The 25,463-nt window shown below is 40.4% G+C and overlaps 1 protein-coding gene across 1 annotated transcript in view; it reads right to left on the reverse strand.

The window, feature by feature from the left end:
• LOC121844288 (2-hydroxyacylsphingosine 1-beta-galactosyltransferase-like) overlaps positions 1-24,661 on the reverse strand; it is a 72,812-nt gene extending 48,151 nt beyond the window's left edge. Inside the window, 1 exon segment of the mRNA XM_042314220.1 lies at positions 24,427-24,661. The gene's annotated coding sequence lies outside the window, so the exon portion shown is untranslated.
• Between the last annotated feature and the right edge of the window lie 802 nt (positions 24,662-25,463).

The raw sequence follows: 25,463 nt of genomic DNA on the forward strand, positions 1-25,463 counted from the left end.
TCCACAGACCCAGTGGTGTAACAGTCTCTATCCACAGACCCAGTGGTGTAACAGTCTCTATCATATCCACAGACCCAGTGGAGTAACAGTCTCTATCCACAGACCCAGTGGGTTAACAGTCTCTATCATATCCACAGACCCAGTGGTGTAACAGTCACTATCCACATACCCAGTGGTGTAACAGTCTCTATCTACAGACCCAGTGGTGTAACAGTCTCTATCTACAGACCCAGTGGTGTAACAGTCTCTATCTACAGACCCAGTGGTGTAACAGTCTCTATCCACAGACCCAGTGGTGTAACAGTCTCTATCCACAGACCCAGTGGGTTAACAGTCTCTATCATATCCACAGACCCAGTGGTGTAAGAGTCTCTATCTACAGACCCAGTGGTGTAACAGTCTCTATCCACAGACCCAGTGGTGTAACAGTCTCTATCATATCCACAGACCCAGTGATGTAACAGTCTCTATCTACAGACCCAGTGGTGTAACAGTCTCTATCATATCTACAGACCCAGTGGTGTAACAGTCTCTATCCACAGACCCAGTGGTGTAACAGTCTCTATCATATCCACAGACCCAGTGGTGTAACAGTCTCTATCCACAGACCCAGTGGTGTACCAGTCTCTATCTACAGACCCAGTGGTGTAACAGTCTCTATCCACAGGCCCAGTTGTGTAACAGTCTCTATCTACAGACCCAGTGGTGTAACAGTCTCTATCCACAGACCCAGTTGTGTAACAGTCTCTATCTACAGGCCCAGTGGTGTAACAGTCTCTATCCACAGACCCAGTTGTGTAACAGTCTCTATCTACAGACCCAGTGGTGTAACAGTCTCTATCTACAGACCCAGTGGTGTAACAGTCTCTATCCACAGAGCCAGTGGTGTAACAGTCTCTATCCACAGACCCAGTGGTGTAACAGTCTCTATCATATCTACAGACCCAGTGGTGTAACAGTCTCTATCATATCCACAGACCCAGTGTTTTAACAGTCTCTATCCACAGACCCAGTGGTGTAACAGTCTCTATCTACAGACCCAGTGGTGTAACAGTCTCTATCCACAGACCCAGTGGTGTAACAGTCTCTATCCACAGACCCAGTGGTGTAACAGTCTCTATCATATCTACAGACCCAGTGGTGTAACAGTCTCTATCTACAGACCCAGTGGTGTAACAGTCTCTATCCACAGACCCAGTGGTGTAACAGTCTCTATCATATCCACAGACCCAGTGGAGTAACAGTCTCTATCCACAGACCCAGTGGGTTAACAGTCTCTATCATATCCACAGACCCAGTGGAGTAACAGTCTCTATCCACAGACCCAGTGGGTTAACAGTCTCTATCATATCCACAGACCCAGTGGAGTAACAGTCTCTATCTACAGACCCAGTGGTGTAAGAGTCTCTATCTACAGACCCAGTGGTGTAACAGTCTCTATCCACAGACCCAGTGGTGTAACAGTCTCTATCCACAGACCCAGTGGTGTAACAGTCTCTATCCACAGACCCAGTGGTGTAGCAGTCTCTATCTACAGACCCAGTGGTGTAACAGTCTCTATCCACAGACCCAGTGGTGTAACAGTCTTTATCATATCTACAGACCCAGTGGTGTAACAGTGTCTATCCACAGACCCAGTGGTGTAACAGTCTCTATCTACAGACCCAGTGATGTAACAGTCTCTATCATATCCACAGACCCAGTGGTGTAACAGTCTCTATCCACAGACCCAGTGGTGTAACAGTCTCTATCTACAGACCCAGTTGTGTAACAGTCTCTATCCAAAGACCCAGTGGTGTAACAGTGTCTATCATATCCACAGACCCAGTGGTGTAACAGTCTCTATCCACAGACCCAGTGGTGTAACAGTCTCTATCTACAGACCCAGTGGTGTAACAGTCTCTATCCACAGACCCAGTGGTGTAACAGTCTCTATCTACAGACCCAGTGATGTAACAGTCTCTATCCACAGACCCAGTGGTGTAACAGTCTCTATCATATCCACAGACCCAGTGTTGTAACAGTCTCTATCCACAGACCCAGTGGTGTAACAGTCTCTATCATATCTACAGACCCAGTGGTGTAACAGTCTCTATCTACAGACCCAGTGGTGTAACAGTCTCTATCCACAGACCCAGTGGTGTAACAGTCTCTATCTACAGACCCAGTGGTGTAACAGTCTCTATCTACAGACCCAGTGGTGTAACAGTCTCTATCCACAGACCCAGTGGTGTAACAGTCTCTATCATATCCACAGACCCAGTGGTGTAACAGTATCTATCCACAGACCCAGTGATGTAACAGTCTCTATCTACAGACCCAGTGGTGTAACAGTCTCTATCTACAGACCCAGTGGTGTAACAGTCTCTATCATATCCACAGACCCAGTGGTGTAACAGTCTCTATCTACAGACCCAGTGGTGTAACAGTCTCTATCCACAGACCCAGTGGTGTAACAGTCTCTATCATATCCACAGACCCAGTGGTGTAAGAGTCTCTATCAACAGACCCAGTGATGTAACAGTCTCTATCTGCAGACCCAGTGGTGTAACAGTCTCTATCTACAGACCCAGTGGTGTAACAGTCTCTATCATATCCACAGACCCAGTGGTGTAACAGTCTCTATCATATCCACAGACCCAGTGGTGTAACAGTCTCTATCCACAGACCCAGTGGTGTAACAGTCTCTATCCACAGACCCAGTGGTGTAACAGTCTCTATCTACAGACCCAGTGGTGTAACAGTCTCTATCATATCCACAGACCCAGTGGTGTAACAGTCTCTATCCACAGACCCAGTGGTGTAACAGTCTCTATCCACAGACCCAGTGGTGTAACAGTCTCTATCATATCCACAGACCCAGTGGTGTAACAGTCTCTATCCACAGACCCAGTGGTGTAACAGTCTCTATCATATCTACAGACCCAGTGGTGTAACAGTCTCTATCTACAGACCCAGTGGTGTAACAGTCTCTATCCACAGACCCAGTGGTGTAACAGTCTCTATCTACAGACCCAGTGGTGTAAGTCTCTATCTACAGACCCAGTGGTGTAACAGTCTCTATCTACAGACCCAGTGGTGTAACAGTCTCTATCTACAGACCCAGTGGTGTAACAGTCTCTATCCACAGACCCAGTGGTGTAACAGTCTCTATCTACAGACCCAGTGGTGTAACAGTCTCTATCATATCTACAGACCCAGTGGTGTAACAGTCTCTATCTACAGACCCAGTGGTGTAACAGTCTCTATCTACAGACCCAGTGGTGTAACAGTCTCTATCTACAGACCCAGTGGTGTAACAGTCTCTATCCACAGACCCAGTGGTGTAACAGTCTCTATCTACAGACCCAGTGGTGTAACAGTCTCTATCTACAGACCCAGTGGTGTAACAGTCTCTATCTACAGACCCAGTGGTGTAACAGTCTCAATCATATCCACATATTAGATACTGACTGTTACTGGCAACACCCCAAAAGAAGGACAACATTCCCCCAGCCTGCTACCAATGACACCAGACAGGAAGGACAACATTCCCCCCAGCCTGCTACCAATGACACCAGACAGGGAGGAAAACATTCCCCCAGACTGCTACCGTTGACACCAGACAGGAAGGACAACATTCCCCGCAGCCTGCTACCGTTGACACCAGACAGGAAGGACAACATTTCCCCCACCAACACCACCTCCCCCAGCCTGCTACCGTTGACACCAGACAGGAAGGACAACATTTCCCCCACCAACACCACCTCCCCCAGCCTGCTACCGTTGACACCAGACAGGAAGGGGCCACGGATTGATGCTGCTTACGCCAAATCCTGACTCTGCCATCAGCGTGACGCAACAGGAACCTGAATTCATCGGGGGGACCGAACAATGTTTTTCGACTACTCAATTGTCCAGTGTTGGCGATGGCCCAGTGACAGGGACACCTTGTGTTTAGCTGATAGGAGAGGAACCCCGATGTGGTCGTCTGTAGCCAATCCGTAACAAGGACCGACGAGTTGTGTGTTCCCGAGATGCCGTTCTGCACACCACTGTTGTACCTCACCGTTATTTGTCTGTTAGCTATTCTAGTTCCACCTTGGAGCTGATTTCGCCCACTAGGGCTGTCGCTGACTGGATGTTTTTTGTCTGTTAGCTACTCTAGTTCCACCTTGGAGCTGATTTCGCCCACTAGGGCTGTCGCTGACTGGATGTTTTAGACAGTGTCGTGCGTGAAAAGCCCAGGAGTCCAGCTCTTTTCTGAGACACTGGATCAGGCCACGTTCAAAGTCGCTTAGGTCCCTCGCCCCTTCTAAATGTCAAGGCAACAGTAACTGAATGCCTCTTAGCCTGTCTGCCTGATTTATATAGCAAGACACAGCCACGTGACTCACTGTCTATAGGATTGTGTATTTAGAGTTTTAGAGTTTTAGAATTTTAGAATTTAGTTTTAGAATTTAGAATATTGTGTATTTAGAGTTTTAGAGTTTTAGAATTTAGTTTTTGATTTTAGAATATTGTGTATTTAGAGTTTTAGAATTTTAGAATTTAGTTTTAGAATTTAGAATATTGTGTATTTAGAGATTTTGAATTTTAGAATTTAGTTTTAGAATTTAGAATATTGTTAAGGGGAAGGGGGAGAAAGAGAGAGTGACAGACAGAGAGAGGACTCTCTCCCTGTGGCAACCATCTCGTAGTCATTGTTCTGAGGGCAGATATTGTTACAACCTCCCCTCCTTCCCGCCAGACAGCCTGCTGAATGTTACCATGGCAATCACCTAGCGTCTAGGGCCCATCAGCCATGCTGCCTCATCACGACTCGGGTTACTAACAGCATAGTCAGGTTACACACACACAGCTTGAGACAGCCTGTATTTATTTATATGTATTTCACCTTTATTTAACTAGTTAAGTTAGTTAAGTTAGTTAAGAACAAATTCTTATTTACAATGACGGCCTACGCCGGCCAAAACCTAACCCGGACGACGTTGGGCCAATAGCGGGACACCCAATGGGACTCCAAAATCACGGCCGGTTGTGATTTTACGACATGGCCCCCTGCTGATCCATCACGACTGGTAACCGTGCCAACGTAACCGGGGTTTACAACTGATTTCTTCTGTTGCGACGTCCCTCTAAAGACCTTCTGCTAGCCTGCTAGCCCCGGCCCGCTAGCTGTCTGAATCGCCGTGTCTCCAGTTCGCCCAGCTTCTCACAGGACCCAATGATCACTCGGCTACGCACGCCTCTCCCTAATGTCAATATGCCTTGTCCATTGCGGTTTTGGTTAGTGATTATGGCCTTATTTCACTATAGAGCCTCTAGCCCTGCTCAATAAGCCTTAGCCAAGCCTTTAGTTCCACCTCCCACACATGTGATGACCTCACCTGGTTTAAATTATGTTTCTAGAGACAATATCTCTCTCATTATCACTCAATGCCAAGGTTTACCTCCACTGTATTCACATCCTACCATACCTTTGTCTGTACATTATGCCTTGAATCTATTCTACCATGCTCAGAAACCTGCTGCTTTAACTCTCTGTTCCGGACGGACTAGACAACCAGTTCTTATAGCCTTTAGCCGTACCCTTATCCTACTCCTCCTCTGTCCCTCTGGTGATGTAGAGGTGAATCCAGGCCCTGCAGTGCCTAGCTCCACTCCTATTCCCCAGGCGCTATCATGTGTTGACTTCTGTAACCGTAAAAGCCTTGGATTCATGCATGTTAACATTAGAAACCTCCTCCCTAAGTTTGTTTTATTCACTGCCTTAGCACACTCTGCCAACCCGGATGTCCTAGTCGTGCCCAAACAATTTGAGCTTCTACTTTAAAAATGCACATTTCTAGAAACAGTTGCCACTTGCTATAGACCACCTTCTGCCCCAGCTGTGCCCTGGACTCCATATGTGAATTGATCGCCCCCCCAACTATCTTCAGACCTTGTGCTGTTAGGTGACCTAAACTGGGACATGCTTAACACCCCAACCATCCTACAATCTAAGCTTGATGCCCTCAATCTCACACAAATTATCAATGAACCTACCAGGTACAACCCCAAATCCGTAAACACGGACACTGCTGTCTTCAACCAGGATATCAGCGATCACTGCCTCATTGCCTGCGTCCGTAATGGGTCTGCGGTCAAACGACCACCCCTCATCACTGTCAAACGCTCCCTAAAACACTTCAGTGAGCAGGCCTTTCTAATCGACCTGACGAGGGTATCCTGGAAGGATATTGACCTCATCCCGTCAGTAGAGGATGACTGGTTATTCATTAAATGTGCCTTCCTCACCATCTTAAAAAAGCATGCCCCATTCAGAAAATGTAGAACCAGTAAGGATAGCTTTTTCAAACAGAAATTTGCATTTGCAACTCAAAAAAAAGTTCTGGGACACTGTAAAGTCCATGGAGAATAAGAGCACCTCCTTCCAGCTGCCCACTGCTCTGAGGCTAGGAAACACTGTCACCACTGATAAGTCCAGTATAATTGAGAATTTCAATAATCATTTTTCTACGGCTGGCCATGCTTTCCACCTGGCTACCCCACAGCAATCCGCCAAAGCCCCCACAGCAACTTTACCAAGCCTCCCCCAAATCCAGATAGCTGTTCTGAAAAGAGCTGCAAAATCTGGACCCCTACAAATCAGCCGGGCTAGACAATCTGGACCCTCTCTTTCTAAAATTATCCGCCGAAATTGTTGCAACCCCTATTACAAGCCTTTTCAACCCCTCTTTCGTGTCGTCTGAGATTCCAAAAGATCGGAAAGCTGCTGTGGTCATCACCCTCTTCAAAGGGGGAGACAAATCTAGACCAAAACTGCTACAGATCTATATCTATCCTACCCTGCCTTTCTAAGGTCTTTGAAAGCTAAGTTAACAAACAGGTCACCGACAATTTCGAATCCCACCGTACGTTCTCTGCTATGCAATCTGGTTTCAGAGCTGGTCATGGATGCACCTCAGCCAAGCTCAAGGTCCTAAACGATATCAAAACCGCCATAGATAAAAGACAGTACTATGCAGCCGTCTTCATCGACCTGGCCAAGGCTTTCGACTCTGTCAATCACCACATTCTTATCGGCAGATAATAGCCTTGGCTTCTCAAATGATTGCCCCGCCTGGTTCACCAACTACTTCTCAGACAGGGTTCAGTGTGTCAAATCGGTGGACCTGTTGTCCGGACCTCTGGCAGTCTCTATGGGGTGCCACAGGGTTCAATTCCCGGACCGACTCTTTTCTCTGTATACATCAATGATGTCGCTCTTGCTGCTGGTGATTCTCTGATCCACCTCTACGCAGACGCCACCATTCTGTATATTTCTGGCCCTTCTTTGGACACTGTGTTAACCTGTTGCGACTCTAGGGGCAGTATTTTCATTTTTGAAAAAAAAACGTTCCCGTTTTAAACGAACCTCCAGATGAGCTTCAATGCCATACAACTCTCCTTCCGTGGCCTCCAACTGCTATTAAATGCAAGTAAAACTAAATGCATGTTCTTCAACCGATCGCTGCCCACACCTTCCCGCCCATCCAGGATCACTACTCTGGACGGTGCTGACTTAGAATATGTGGACAACTACAAATACCTAGGTGTCTGGTTAGACTGTAAACTCTCCTTCCAGACTCACATTAAGCATCTCCAATCCAAAATTAAATCTAGAATCGGCTTCCTAATTCGCAACATATTTACCTACCTCATCCCCATACTGTTTTTATTTATGTACTTTTCTGCTCTTTTGCACACCAGTATCTCTACTTGCACTCCAGTGTTAATCTGTTAAATTGTAATTATTCTCTCCTATGGCCTATTCGCCTTTCGTTCCAGTACTCTGCTGCCTGTGACTGGAACGAATTGCAAAAATCGCTGAAGTTGGAGACTTTTATCTCCCTCACCAACTTCAAACATCAGCTATCTGAGCAGCTAACCGATCGCTGCAGCTGTACATAGTCTATTGGTAAATAGCCCACCCAATCTACCTACCTCATCCCCATACTGTTTTTATTTATTTACTTTTCTGCTCTTTTGCACACCAATATCTCTACCTGTACATGACCATCTGATCATTTATCACTCCAGTGTTAATCTGCAAAATTGTAATTATTCGCCTACCTCCTCATGCCTTTTGCACACAATGTATGTAGACTATTTTTTTCTACTGTGTTATTGACTTGTTAATTGTTTACTCCATGTGTAACTCTGTGTTGTCTGTTCACACTGCTATGCTTTATCTTGGCCAGGCCGCAGTTGCAAATGAGAACTTGTTCTCAACTGGCCTACCTGGTTAAATAAAGGTGAAATAAATAAATACATTTTAAAAATGGCTAAGAAGCTGTGTTTATGAGCCAGAGGACAGAGGTACCATCTCATTAAAAAAAAAGTTTTTAAAATGGTTTGGCCGTCCCCATGGGATAACCCAGAAAACTACAATATCAAAACAAGGCAGAAGGAAAACACATACCTGAGTCTACAAAGAATCAGTCTCACCTCAGTCCCCCCCCCCTGCCTCACCTCTCTCTTTAACTAGTCTGACCAGCTCTTGGTCTGTAGAATAGCACACAGAAAGAGAAAGTCAGTTTGGTTATATTTAACTCCTTCTAATTCCTTGTGAGGGAACCATTTTATTTGACCTAATGAGTACAACACAGTTTTGGTTACACCCCATAGCTGAGGGAAGTAGGGGTGGTGTTCATAAAATCAGTAAACTGGGCCTTTACTAGTCCTGTATTAACAGACCTTTACTAGTCCTGTATTAGCAGACCTTTACTAGTCCTGTATTAACAGACCTTTACTAGTCCTGTATTAACAGACCTTTACTAGTCCTGTATTAACAGACCTTTACTAGTCCTGTATTAGCAGACCTTTACTAGTCCTGTATTAACAGACCTTTACTAGTCCTGTATTAACAGACCTTTACTAGTCCTGTATTAACAGACCTTTACTAGTCCTGTATTAGAGGACCTTTACTAGTCCTGTATTAACAGACCTTTACTAGTCCTGTATTAGCAGACCTTTACTAGTCCAGTATTAGAGGACGTTTACTAGTCCTGTATTAGAGGACCTTTACTAGTCCTGTATTAACAGACCTTTACTAGTCCTGTATTAACAGACCTTTACTAGTCCTGTATTAACAGACCTTTACTAGTCCTGTATTAACAGACCTTTACTAGTCCTGTATTAACAGACCTTTACTAGTCCTGTATTAACAGATCTTTACTAGTCCTGTATTACTAGTCATGTATTAACAGACCTTTACTAGTCCTGTATTAACAGACCTTTACTAGTCCTGTATTAACAGACCTTTACTAGTCCAGTATTAGAGGACGTTTACTAGTCCTGTATTAGAGGACCTTTACTAGTCCTGTATTAACAGACCTTTACTAGTCCTGTATTAACAGACCTTTACTAGTCCTGTATTAACAGACCTTTACTAGTCCTGTATTACTAGTCCTGTATTAACAGACCTTTACTAGTCCTGTATTAACAGACCTTTACTAGTCCTGTATTAACTGACCTTTACTAGTCCTGTATTAACAGAACTTTACAAGTCCTGTATTAACAGACCTTTACTAGTCCTGTATTAACATACCTTTACTAGTCCTGTATTAACTGACCTTTACTAGTCCTGCATTAACAGATCTTTACTAGTCCTGTATTACTAGTCATGTATTAACAGACCTTTACTAGTCCTGTATTAGAGGACCTTTACTAGTCCTGTGTTAACAGACCTTTACTAGTCCTGTATTAACAGACCTTTACTAGTCCTGTATTAACAGACCATTACTAGTCCTGTATTAACTGACCTTTACTAGTCCTGTATTAACAGAACTTTACTAGTCCTGTACTAACAGACCTTTACTAGTCCTGTATTAACAGACCATTACTAGTCCTGTATTAACAGACCTTTACTAGTCCTGTATTAACAGACCATTACTAGTCCTGTATTACTAGTCATGTATTAACAGACCTTTACTAGTCCTGTATTACTAGTCATGTATTAACAGACCTTTACTAGTCCTGTATTAGAGGAGCTTTACTAGTCCTGTGTTAACAGACCTTTACTAGTCCTGTATTAACAGACCTTTACTAGTCCTGTATTAACAGAACTTTACTAGTCCTGTATTAACAGACCTTTACTAGTCCTGTATTAACAGACCTTTACTAGTCCTGTATAACTAGTCCTGTATTACTAGTCCTGTATTAACAGACCTTTACTAGTCCTGTATTAACAGACCATTACTAGTCCTGTATTAACTGACCTTTACTAGTCCTTTACTAGTTCCTGTATTAGAGGACCTTTACTAGTCCTGTATTAACAGGCCTTTACTATTCCTGTATTACTAGTCCTGTATTAACATACCTTTACTAGTCCTGTATTAACAGACCTTTACTAGTCCTGTATTACTAGTCCTGTGTTAACAGACCTCTACTAGTCCTGTATTAACAGACCTTTACTAGTCCTGTATTAACAGACCTTTACTAGTCCTGTATTAACAGACCTTTACTAGTCCTGTATTAACAGACCTTTACTAGTCCTGTATTACTCGTCCTGTGTTAACAGACCTTTACGAGTCCTGTATTAACAGACCTTTACTAGTCCTGTATTACTAGTCCTGTGTTAACAGACCTTTACTAGTCCTGCATTACTAGTCCTGTGTTAACAGACCTTTACTAGTCCTGTATTAACAGACCTTTACTAGTCCTGTATTAACAGACCTTTACTAGTCCTGTACTAACAGACCTTTACTAGTCCTGTATTAACAGACCTTTACTAGTCCTGTATTACTCGTCCTGTGTTAACAGACCTTTACGAGTCCTGTATTAACAGACCTTTACTAGTCCTGTATTAACAGACCTTTACTAGTCCTGTACTAACAGACCTTTACTAGTCCTGTATTAACAGGCCTTTACTATTCCTGTATTACTAGTCCTGTATTAACAGACCTTTACTAGTCCTGTATTAGAGGACCTTTACTAGTCCTGTATTAACAGACCTTTACTAGTTCTGTATTAGAGGACCTTTACTAGTTCTGTATTAACAGACCTTTACTAGTCCTGTATGAGAGGACCTTTACTAGTCCTGTATTAGAGGACCTTTACTAGTCCTCTGTTAACAGACCTTTACTAGTCCTGTATCAGTGGACCTTTACTAGTCCTGTATTAACAGACCTTTACTAGTCCTGTATTAGCAGAAGCAGACCTTTACTAGTCCAGTATTAGAGGACCTTTACTAGTCCTGTATTAGAGGACCTTTACTAGTCCTGTATTACTAGTCCTGTATTAACAGACCTTTACTCGTCCTGTATTAACAGACCTTTACTAGTCCTGTATTACTAGTCCTGTATTAACAGACCTTAACTAGTCCTGTATTGACAGACCTTTACTAGTCCTGTATTAAAAGACCTTTACTAGACCTGTATTAACAGACCTTTACTAGTCCTGTATTAACAGACCTTTACTAGGCCTGTATTAACAGAACTTTACTAGTCCTGTACTAACAGACCTTTACTAGTCCTGTATTAGAGGACCTGTACTAGTCCTGTGTTAACAGACCTTTACTAGTCCTGTATTAACAGACCTTTACTAGTCCTGTATTAACAGACCTTTACTAGTCCTGTATTAACTGACCTTTACTAGTCCTGTATTAACAGAACTTTACTAGTCCTGTACTAACAGACCTTTACTAGTCCTGTATTAACAGACCATTACTAGTCCTGTATTAACAGACCTTTACTAGTCCTGTATTACTAGTCATGTATTAACAGACCTTTACTAGTCCTGTATTACTAGTCATGTATTAACAGACCTTTACTAGTCCTGTATTAGAGGAGCTTTACTAGTCCTGTGTTAACAGACCTTTACTAGTCCTGTATTAACAGAACTTTACTAGTCCTGTATTAACAGACCTTTACTAGTCCTGTATTAACAGACCTTTACTAGTCCTGTATAACTAGTCCTGTATTACTAGTCCTGTGTTAACAGACCTTTACTAGTCCTGTATTAACAGACCTTTACTATTCCTGTATTAGAGGACCTTTACTAGTCCTGTATTAACAGGCCTTTACTATTCCCGTATTACTAGTCCTGTACTAACAGACCTTTACTAGTCCTGTATTAACAGACCTTTACTAGTCCTGTATTAACAGGCCTTTACTATTCCGTATTACTAGTCCTGTACTAACAGACCTTTACTAGTCCTGTATTAACAGGCCTTTACTATTCCTGTATTAACAGACCTTTACTAGTCCTGTATTAACAGACCTTTACTAGTCCTGTATTAGAGGACCTTTACTAGTCCTGTATTAACAGACCTTTACTAGTCCTGTATTAGCAGACCTTTACTAGTCCAGTATTAGAGGACGTTTACTAGTCCTGTATTAGAGGACCTTTACTAGTCCTGTATTAACAGACCTTTACTAGTCCTGTATTAACAGACCTTTACTAGTCCTGTATTAACAGACCTTTACTAGTCCTGTATTAACAGACCTTTACTAGTCCTGTATTAACAGACCTTTACTAGTCCTGTATTAACAGATCTTTACTAGTCCTGTATTACTAGTCATGTATTAACAGACCTTTACTAGTCCTGTATTAACAGACCTTTACTAGTCCTGTATTAGCAGACCTTTACTAGTCCAGTATTAGAGGACGTTTACTAGTCCTGTATTAGAGGACCTTTACTAGTCCTGTATTAACAGACCTTTACTAGTCCTGTATTAACAGACCTTTACTAGTCCTGTATTAACAGACCTTTACTAGTCCTGTATTAACAGACCTTTACTAGTCCTGTATTAACAGACCTTTACTAGTCCTGTATTAACAGACCTTTACTAGTCCTGTATTAACTGACCTTTACTAGTCCTGTATTAACAGAACTTTACAAGTCCTGTACTAACAGACCTTTACTAGACCTGTATTAACAGACCTTTACTAGTCCTGTATTAACAGACCTTTACTAGGCCTGTATTAACAGATCTTTACTAGTCCTGTATTACTAGTCATGTATTAACAGACCTTTACTAGTCCTGTATTAGAGGACCTGTACTAGTCCTGTGTTAACAGACCTTTACTAGTCCTGTATTAACAGACCTTTACTAGTCCTGTATTAACAGACCTTTACTAGTCCTGTATTAACTACCCTTTACTAGTCCTGTATTAACAGAACTTTACTAGTCCTGTACTAACAGACCTTTACTAGTCCTGTATTAACAGACCATTACTAGTCCTGTATTAACAGACCTTTACTAGTCCTGTATTAACAGACCATTACTAGTCCTGTATTACTAGTCATGTATTAACAGACCTTTACTAGTCCTGTATTACTAGTCATGTATTAACAGACCTTTACTAGTCCTGTATTAGAGGAGCTTTACTAGTCCTGTGTTAACAGACCTTTACTAGTCCTGTATTAACAGACCTTTACTAGTCCTGTATTAACAGAACTTTACTAGTCCTGTATTAACAGACCTTTACTAGTCCTGTATTAACAGACATTTACTAGTCCTGTATAACTAGTCCTGTATTACTAGTCCTGTGTTAACAGACCTTTACTAGTCCTGTATTAACAGACCTTTACTAGTCCTGTATTAACAGACCTTTACTAGTCCTGTATTAACAGACCTTTACTAGTTCCTGTATTAGAGGACCTTTACTAGTCCTGTATTAACAGGCCTTTACTATTCCTGTATTACTAGTCCTGTATTAACATACCTTTACTAGTCCTGTATTAACAGACCTTTACTAGTCCTGTATTACTAGTCCTGTGTTAACAGACCTCTACTAGTCCTGTATTAACAGACCTTTACTAGTCCTGTATTAACAGACCTTTACTAGTCCTGTATTAACAGACCTTTACTAGTCCTGTATTAACAGACCTTTACTAGTCCTGTATTACTCGTCCTGTGTTAACAGACCTTTTAGTCCTGTATTAACAGACCTTTACTAGTCCTGTATTACTAGTCCTGTGTTAACAGACCTTTACTAGTCCTGCATTACTAGTCCTGTGTTAACAGACCTTTACTAGTCCTGTATTAACAGACCTTTACTAGTCCTGTATTAACAGACCTTTACTAGTCCTGTACTAACAGACCTTTACTAGTCCTGTATTAACAGACCTTTACTAGTCCTGTATTACTCGTCCTGTGTTAACACGACCTTTACGAGTCCTGTATTAACAGACCTTTACTAGTCCTGTATTAACAGACCTTTACTAGTCCTGTACTAACAGACCTTTACTAGTCCTGTATTAACAGGCCTTTACTATTCCTGTATTACTAGTCCTGTATTAACAGACCTTTACTAGTCCTGTATTAGAGGACCTTTACTAGTTCTGTATTAGAGGACCTTTACTAGTCCTGTATTACTAGTCCTGTGTTAACAGACCTTACTAGTCCTGCATTACTAGTCCTGTGTTAACAGACCTTTACTAGTCCTGTATTAACAGACCTTTACTAGTCCTGTATTAACAGACCTTTACTAGTCCTGTACTAACAGACCTTTACTAGTCCTGTATTAACAGACCTTTACTAGTCCTGTATTACTAGTCCTGTGTTAACAGACCTTTACTCGTCCTGTATTAACAGACCTTTACTAGTCCTGTATTAACAGACCTTTACTAGTCCTGTACTAACAGACCTTTACTAGTCCTGTATTAACAGGCCTTTACTATTCCTGTATTACTAGTCCTGTATTAACAGACCTTTACTAGTCCTGTATTAACAGACCTTTACTAGTTCTGTATTAGAGGACCTTTACTAGTTCTGTATTAACAGACCTTTACTAGTCCTGTATGAGAGGACCTTTACTAGTCCTGTATTAGAGGACCTTTACTAGTCCTCTGTTAACAGACCTTTACTAGTCCTGTATCAGTGGACCTTTACTAGTCCTGTATTAACAGACCTTTACTAGTCCTGTATTAGCAGAAGCAGACCTTTACTAGTCCAGTATTAGAGGACCTTTACTAGTCCTGTATTAGAGGACCTTTACTAGTCCTGTATTACTAGTCCTGTATTAACAGACCTTTACTCGTCCTGTATTAACAGACCTTTACTAGTCCTGTATTACTAGTCCTGTATTAACAGACCTTAACTAGTCCTGTATTGACAGACCTTTACTAGTCCTGTATTAAAAGACCTTTACTAGACCTGTATTAACAGACCTTTACTAGTCCTGTATTAACAGACCTTTACTAGGCCTGTATTAACAGACCTTTACTAGGCCTGTATTAACAGATCTTTACTAGTCCTGTATTAGAGGACCTGTACTAGTCCTGTGTTAACAGACCTTTACTAGTCCTGTATTAACAGACCTTTGCAAGTCCTGTATTAACAGACCTTTACTAGTCCTGTATTAACTGACCTTTACTAGTCCTGTATTAACAGACCTTTACTAGTCCTGTATTAACTGACCTTTACTAGTCCTGTACTAACAGACCTTTACTAGTCCTGTACTAACAGACCTTTACTAGTCCTGTATTACTAGTCATGTATTAACAGACCTTTACTAGTCCTGTATTACTAGTCATGTATTAACAGACCTTTACTAGTCCTGTATTAGAGGAGCTTTACTAGTCCTGTGTTAACAGACCTTTACTAGTCCTGTATTAACAGACCTTTACTAGTCCTGTATTAACAGACCTTTACTAGTCCTGTATAACTAGTCCTGTATTACTAGTCCTGTGTTAACAGACCTTTACTAGTCCTGTATTAACAGACCTTTACTAGTCCTGTATTAACAGACCTTTACTAGGCCTGTATTAACAGACCTTTACTAGTCCTGTATTAACAGATCTTTACTAGTCCTGTACTAACAGACCTTTACTAGTCCTGTATTAACAGACCTTTACTATTCCTGTATTAACAGGCCTTTACTAGTCCTGTATTAACAGGCCTTTACTATTCCCGTATTACTAGTCCTGTATTAACATACCTTTACTAGTCCTGTATTAACAGACCTTTACTAGTCCTGTATTACTAGTCCTGTGTTAACAGACCTTTACTAGTCCTGCATTACTAGTCCTGTGTTAACAGACCTTTACTAGTCCTGTATTAACAGACCTTTACTAGTCCTGTATTAACAGACCTTTACTAGTCCTGTACTAACAGACCTTTACTAGTCCTGTATTAACAGACCTTTACTAGTCCTGTATTACTCGTCCTGTGTTAACAGACCTTTACGAGTCCTGTATTAACAGACCTTTACTAGTCCTGTATTAACAGACCTTTACTAGTCCTGTACTAACAGACCTTTACCAGTCCTGTATTAACAGACCTTTACTAGTCCTGTATTAACAGATCTTTACTAGTCCTGTATTACTAGTCCTGTATTAACAGACCTTTACTAGTCCTGTATTAACAGACCTTTACTAGTCCTGTACTAACAGACCTTTACTTGTCCTGTATTAACAGACCTTTACTAGTCCTGTATTACTAGTCCTGTGTTAACAGACCTTTACTAGTCCTCTGTTAACAGACCTTTACTCATCCTGTATTAGTGGACCTTTACTAGTCCTGTATTAACAGACCATTACTAGTCCTGTGTTAACAGACCTTTACTAGTCCTGTGTTAATAGACCTTTACTAGTCCTGTATTAGCAGACCTTTACTATTCCAGTATTAGAGGACCTTTACTAGTCCTGTATTAGAGGACCTTTACTAGTCCTGTATTACTAGTCCTGTATTAACAGACCTTTACTAGTCCTGTATTAACAGACCTTTACTAGTCCTGTATTAACCGACCTTTATTAGTTCTGTATTAACAGACCTTTACTAGTCCTGTATTAACAGACCTTTACTAGTCCTGTATTAACAGATCTTTACTAGTCCTGTATTAACAGACCTTTACTAGTCCTGTATTAACAGACCTTTACTAGTCCTGTATTGACAGACCTTTACTAGTCCTGTATTAGAGGACCTTTACTAGTCCTGTATTAACAGACCTTTATTAGTCCTGTATTAACAGACCTTTACTAGTCCTGTATTGACAGACCTTTACTAGTCCTGTATTAACAGACCTTTATTAGTCCTGTATTAACAGACCTTTACTAGTCCTGTATTAACAGACCTTTACTAGGCCTGTATTAACAGATCTTTACTAGTCCTGTATTAGAGGACCTGTACTAGTCCTGTATTAACAGACCTTTACTAGTCCTGTATTAGAGGACCTTTACTAGTCCTGTATTAGAGGACCTTTACTAGTCCTGTATTACTAGTCCTGTATTAACAGACCTTTCCCCGTCCTGTATTAACAGACCTTTACTAGTCCTGTATTGACAGACCTTTACTAGTCCTGTATTAGAGGACCTTTACTAGTCCTGTATTACTAGTCCTGTATTAACAGACCTTTATTAGTCCTGTATTAACAGACCTTTACTAGTCCTGTATTAACAGACCTTTACTAGGCCTGTATAAACAGATCTTTACTAGTCCTGTATTAGAGGACCTGTACTAGTCCTGTACTAACAGACCTTTACCAGTCCTGTATTAACAGACCTTTACTAGTCCTGTATTAACAGACCTTTACTAGTCCTGTACTAACAGACCTTTACCAGTCCTGTATTAACAGACCTTTACTAGTCCTGTATTAACAGATCTTTACTAGTCCTGTATTACTAGTCCTGTATTAACAGACCTTTACTAGTCCTGTATTAACAGACCTTTACTAGTCCTGTACTAACAGACCTTTACTAGTCCTGTATTAACAGACCTTTACTAGTCCTGTATTAACAGACCTTTACTAGTCCTGTATTAACAGACCTTTACTAGTCCTGTATTAGAGGACCTTTACTAGTCCTGTATTAACAGACCTTTACTAGTCCTGTATTAACAGACCTTTATTAGTCCTGTATTAACAGACCTTTACTAGTCCTGTATTAACAGACCTTTACTAGGCCTGTATTAACAGATCTTTACTAGTCCTGTATTAGAGGACCTGTACTAGTCCTGTATTAACAGACCTTTACTAGTCCTGTATTAGAGGACCTTTACTAGTCCTGTATTACTAGTCCTGTATTAACAGACCTTTACCCGTCCTGTATTAACAGACCTTTACTAGTCCTGTATTGACAGACCTTTACTAGTCCTGTATTAGAGGACCTTTACTAGTCCTGTATTACTAGTCCTGTATTAACAGACCTTTATTAGTCCTGTATTAACAGACCTTTACTAGTCCTGTATTAACAGACCTTTACTAGGCCTGTATAAACAGATCTTTACTAGTCCTGTATTAGAGGACCTGTACTAGTCCTGTACTAACAGACCTTTACCAGTCCTGTATTAACAGACCTTTACTAGTCCTGTATTAACAGACCTTTACTAGTCCTGTACTAACAGACCTTTACCAGTCCTGTATTAACAGACCTTTACTAGTCCTGTATTAACAGATCTTTACTAGTCCTGTATTACTAGTCCTGTATTAACAGACCTTTACTAGTCCTGTATTACTAGTCCTGTATTAACAGACTTTTACTTGTCCTGTATTAACAGACCTTTACTAGTCCTGTATTACTAGTCCTGTGTTAACAGACCTTTACTCGTCCTGTATTAACAGACCTTTACTAGTCCTGTATTAACAGACCTTTACTAGTCCTGTACTAACAGACCTTTACTAGTCCTGTATTAACAGACCTTTACTAGTCCTGTATTAACAGACCTTTACTAGTCCTGTATTAGCAGACCTTTACTAGTCCAGTATTAGAGGACCTTTACTAGTCCTGTATTAGAGGACCTTTACTAGTCCTGTATTACTAGTCCTGTATTAACAGACCTTTACCCGTCCTGTATTAACAGACCTTTACTCGTCCTGTATTGACAGACCTTTACTAGTCCTGTATTAACAGACCTTTACTAGGCCTGTATTAACAGATCTTTACTAGGCCTGTATTAACAGATCTTTACTAGTCCTGTATTAGAGGACCTGTACTAGTCCTGTATTAACAGACCTTTACTAGTCCTGTATTAGAGGACCTTTACTAGTCCTGTATTACTAGTCCTGTATTAACAGACCTTTATTAGTCCTGTATTAACAGACCTTTACTAGTCCTGTATTAACAGACCTTTACTAGGCCTGTATAAACAGATCTTTACTAGTCCTGTATTAGAGGACCTGTACTAGTCCTGTGTTGACAGACCTTTACTAGTCCTGTACTAACAGACCTTTACTAGTCCTGTATTAACAGACCTTTACTAGTCCTGTATTAACAGATCTTTACTAGTGCTGTATTACTAGTCCTGTATTAACAGACTTTTACTTGTCCTGTATTAACAGACCTTTACTAGTCCTGTATTACTAGTCCTGTGTTAACAGACCTTTACTCGTCCTGTATTAACAGACCTTTACTAGTCCTGTATTAACAGACCTTTACTAGTCCTGTATTAACAGACCTTTACTAGTCCTGTATTAACAGACCTTTACTAGTCCTGTACTAACAGACCTTTACTAGTCCTGTATTAACAGACCTTTACTAGTCCTGTATTAACAGACCTTTACTAGTCCTGTATTAGCAGACCTTTACTAGTCCAGTATTAGAGGACCTTTACTAGTCCTGTATTAGAGGACCTGTACTAGTCCTGTATTACTAGTCCTGTATTAATAGACCTTTACTCGTCCTGTATTGACAGACCTTTATTAGTCCTGTATTAACAGACCTTTACTAGTCCTGTATTAACAGACCTTTACTAGTCCTGTATTAGAGGACCTTTACTAGTCCTGTATTAACAGACCTTTACTAGTCCTGTATTAACAGACCTTTACTAGTCCTGTATTAACAGACCTTTACTAGTCCTGTATTAACAGACCTTTACTAGTCCTGTACTAACAGACCTTTACTAGTCCTGTATTGGTTGTTTGGAGCGTATGGTTCTATTCATGATGTTTGATGTGCTGCAAGTCCCGCCTCTCCCATCTCCTCATTGGTTGTTAGGAGCGTATACCCACGTGGGTGATTGAAAGATGGACTGAGGTCCACACTCCAGTCCAGTTGGTGGTGGTAATAAACCTTAAAGTTGGTTGCCAATATAAAGTTCAGTTAGACTACAGACATTATATCAACATCAACTAAGGTAGAACAGACTACTGACATTATATATCAACATTAACTAAGGTAGAACAGACTACTGACATTAACTCAGGTAGAACAGACTACTGACATTAACTCAGGTAGAACAGACTACTGACATTATATATCAACATTAACTAAGGTACAACAGACTACTGACATTAACTAAGGTAGAACAGACTACTGACATTAACTAAGGTAGAACAGACTACTGACATTATATATCAACATTAACTAAGGTAGAACAGACTACTGATATTAACTCAGGTAGAAGAGACTACTGACATTATATATCAACATTAACTAAGGTACAACAGACTACTGACATTAACTAAGGTAGAACAGACTACTGACATTAACTAAGGTAGAACAGACTACTGACATTAACTAAGGTAGAACAGACTACTGGCATTAACTAAGGTAGAACAGACTACTGACATTATATATCAACATTAACTAAGGTAGAACAGACTACTGACATTAACTAAGGTAGAACAGACTACTGACATCAACTAAGGTAGAACAGACTACTGACATTATATATCAACATTAACTAAGGTAGAACAGACTACTGACATTAACTAAGGTAGAACAGACTACTGACATTAACTAAGGTAGAACAGACTACTGACATTAACTAAGGTAGAACAGACTACTGACATTAACTAAGGTAGAACAGACTACTGATATTAACTCAGGTAGAAGAGACTACTGACATTATATATCAACATTAACTAAGGTACAACAGACTACTGACATTAACTAAGGTAGAACAGACTACTGACATTAACTAAGGTAGAACAGACTACTGACATTATATATCAACATTAACTAAGGTAGAACAGACTACTGACATTAACTAAGGTAGAACAGACTACTGACATTATATATCAACATTAACTAAGGTAGAACAGACTACTGACATCAACTAAGGTAGAACAGACTTCTGATATTAACTGTGGTAGAACAGACTACTGACATTAACTCAGGTAGAACAGACTACTGACATTATATATCAACATTAACTAAGGTAGAACAGACTACTGACATTAACTAAGGTAGAACAGACTACTAACATTAACTCAGGTAGAACAGACTACTGACATTAACTAAGGTAGAACAGACTACTGATATTATATATCAACATTAACTAAGGTAGAACAGACTACTGGCATTAACTAAGGTAGAACAGACTACTGATATTATATATCAACATTAACTAAGGTAGAACAGACTACTGACATTAACTAAGGTACAACAGACTACTGATATTAACTGAGGTAGAACAGACTACTGACATCATGGATCAACATTAACTAAGGTAGAACAGACTACTGACATTAACTAAGGTAGAACAGACTACTGACATTAACTAAGGTAGAACAGACTACTGACATTAACTAAGGTAGAACAGACTACTGACATTAACTCAGGTAGAACAGACTACTGACATTATATATCAACATTAACTAAGGTACAACAGACTACTGACATTAACTAAGGTAGAACAGACTACTGACATTATATATCAACATTAACTAAGGTAGAACAGACTACTGACATCAACTAAGGTAGAACAGACTTCTGATATTAACTGAGGTAGAACAGACTACTGACATCATGGATCAACATTAACTAAGGTACAACAGACTACTGACATTAACTAAGGTAGAACAGACTACTGACATTAACTAAGGTAGAACAGACTACTGACATTATATATCAACATTAACTAAGGTAGAACAGACTACTGACATTATATATCAACATTAACTAAGGTAGAACAGACTACTGACATTATATATCAACATTAACTAAGGTAGAACAGACTACTGACATTAACTCAGGTAGAACAGACTACTGACATTATATCTCAACATTAACTAAGGTACAACAGACTACTGACATTAACTAAGGTAGAACAGACTACTGACATTAACTAAGGTAGAACAGACTACTGATATTATATATCAACATTAACTAAGGTAGAACAGACTACTGATATTATATATCAACATTAACTAAGGTAGAACAGACTACTGATATTATATATCAACATTAACTAAGGTACAACAGACTACTGACATCAACTAAGGTAGAACAGACTACTGACATCAACTAAGGTAGAACAGACTTCTGATATTAACTGAGGTAGAACAGACTACTGACATCATGGATCAACATTAACTAAGGTAGAACAGACTACTGACATCAACTAAGGTAGAACAGACTACTGACATTATATATCAACATTAACTAAGGTAGAACAGACTACTGACATTAACTAAGGTAGAACAGACTACTGACATTAACTAAGGTAGAACAGACTACTGACATTAACTAAGGTAGAACAGACTACTGATATTAACTCAGGTAGAAGAGACTACTGACATTATATATCAACATTAACTAAGGTACAACAGACTACTGACATTAACTAAGGTAGAACAGACTACTGACATTAACTAAGGTAGAACAGACTACTGACATTAACTAAGGTAGAACAGACTACTGATATTAACTGAGGTAGAACAGACTACTGGCATTAACTAAGGTAGAACAGACTACTGACATTATATATCAACATTAACTAAGGTACAACAGACTACTGACATTAACTTAGGTAGAACAGACTACTGACATCAACTAAGGTACAACAGACTACTGACATCAACTAAGGTAGAACAGACTACTGACATTAACTCAGGTAGAACAGACTACTGACATCATGGATCAACATTAACTAAGGTAGAACAGACTACTGACATTAACTAAGGTAGAACAGACTACTGACATTAACTCAGGTAGAACAGACTACTGGCATTAACTAAGTAGAACAGACTACTGACATTAACTAAGGTAGAACAGACTACTGACATTAACTGAGGTAGAACAGACTACTGACATTAACTCAGGTAGAACAGACTACTGACATTAACTGAGGTAGAACAGACTACTGACATTAACTCAGGTAGAACAGACTACTGACATTAACTAAGGTAGAACAGACTACTGACATTAACTAAGGTACAACAGACTACTGACATTAACTAAGGTACAACAGACTACTGACATTAACTAAGGTAGAACAGACTACTGACATCATGGATCAACATTAACTAAGGTAGAACAGACTACTGGCATTAACTAAGGTAGAACAGACTACTGACATTAACTAAGGTAGAACAGACTACTGACATTATATATCAACATTAACTAAGGTAGAACAGACTACTGACATCATGGATCAACATTAACTAAGGTAGAACAGACTACTGACATTAACTAAGGTAGAACAGACTACTGATATTATATATCAACATTAACTAAGGTACAACAGACTACTGACATTAACTAAGGTAGAACAGACTACTGACATTATATATCAACATTAACTAAGGTAGAACAGACTACTGTCTGTAGTTACTCGGACAACATCCTGGTCACACGGTCATGTGACATTCAGTGTGCGTCCCAAACAGCACCCAAATCACAATGCAGCCTCTTGTCATAAATAGTGCACTGTGCAGTGAACAGGGTGCCATTAGGACATAATGGCACTCAGTGTGTACTTATGTAGATTTATCATAATACTGTGTGCTCTCTGCTCTCTCTCTCTGGGTCAATGTTTGAGTTTTTGCAGGTGAGGATATATGGATATTAACTAGAGAGAGAAAATGACCCGTTTTCTATTGTCTCAGTGGTAAGACATAGTCATGCTCTGTGTGAGACAGAGACAGAAAGGGAATGAATGAAGGAATGGATAGATGCGGAGAGAGAGTTACAGAAAGAGTGAGGCATTGTGGGCGATTGAGGGCTTCCCGAGTGGCGCAGCGGTCTAAGCTACTGCATCTCAGTGCTTGAGGCGTTACTACAGGCACCCTGGTTCGATTACAGGCTGTATCACAACCCGGCTGTGATTGGGAGTCCCCATAGGGCGGCGCACAATTGGCCCAGTATCGTCCGGGTTTGGTTGTTGTTGGCCGTCGTTGTGAATAAGAATTGGTTCTTAAATGACTTGCCTAGTTAAATAAATGTTCAATGAAATGTGGTGTTGTTTTAAATCGAGAAAGACACACTGTGGTCAGCGGAAAAACACTGACTAGGCAGCCTAGACTACCCACAGCGAGATGCACCTGCTTAGGTGTCCTGCTTTGGTTACGACACTCTCTCTCTCTCCCTCTCTGTCTTTCTTCGCTCTCTATCAACCGCGTCTATTGGACGCTACAACTTTACTGCTATTCGGTCATAGATACAAGGTTATGTTGCACCTGTATATTTTGAAACCACACGCAAACACACACGCACCAGCAGGCGCACACACACACACACACACACACGCACGGACACCTGTTGCTGCTGCATACTAGCGGGAAGTTTCGGCTTACCTCAGTTCCTTTTACACGGTAGAAAGGGTGAGGGGAAGGGAGGCAACTATCCAGAGTCCACCTGAACGACAGGTTGAAAAATTAAATAAATACTAAATTCTGAAAAAGTGTCCGTATTAATTAAATGGAAAGGACGGGGTTAGCTGCTGTGCTGCGGCTCCAGTCCAGATGCGTCTGGTAACGGCTGGTCGAAGACAGTCTCCGATCCAACTCCGACTGGCCTTCTCTGGGGCGGGACTTAGCTCTGCGCTACCTCCGAAATGAAGGGAGTGGCAGAGAGAGAGAGAGGAAGACTGTACTTTCTGTTTAGGGTCAGATAGCATTCTAGTTTGCTCTGTGTTTTTGTTGTAAATTCTTTGTCATGTAATTCTCTTTCTGTTTTCTCATTATTTTTGGTTGGGTCTTTCCCATGACAATGAAGCCCTTTGAGTTGAGAGAGAGACTACAACACTGTACATAGCCATTATATGATATGTTTACTGTACATTTTGTATGGTTTATTTCACTTGTGTTTATTATCTATTTTACTTGCTTTGGCAACGTTAACATATGTTTCCCATGTCAATAAAGCCCTTTGAATTGAATTGACAGAGAGAAAAAGAGAGAGAGTTGGGGAGGGGGAGAGAGATCACAGTTGCAAGATTTGTGACCTGTTGCCATAAGAAAAGGTCAACCGGTGAAGAACAAACACCATTGTAAATACAACCCATATTTATGCTTCTTCATTTCCCTTGTGTTCTTTAACCATTTGCACAGCATTACAACACTGTATGTAGACATAATATTACATTTGTAATGTCTTTATTCTTTTGGAACTTCTGTGAGTGTAATATTTACTGTTCATTTCACTTTTGTTTATTATCTATTTCACTTGCTTTGGCAAAAGGGTAACATGTTTCCCATGTCAATAAATCCCCTTTAAATTGAATTAAAGGGGTACAGAGAAGAAGAGGAGAATAGAGAGAACCCATTGTGCTACCTGACTGACTGTCTCTAAACAGGTGTGTTGTTGACCCTGTAAACATGGAGGAGGGGCT

This window comes from Oncorhynchus tshawytscha, unplaced genomic scaffold (assembly GCF_018296145.1).
Source record: "Oncorhynchus tshawytscha isolate Ot180627B unplaced genomic scaffold, Otsh_v2.0 Un_contig_7849_pilon_pilon, whole genome shotgun sequence".
NCBI classification, from domain to species: Eukaryota; Metazoa; Chordata; class Actinopteri; order Salmoniformes; family Salmonidae; genus Oncorhynchus; species Oncorhynchus tshawytscha.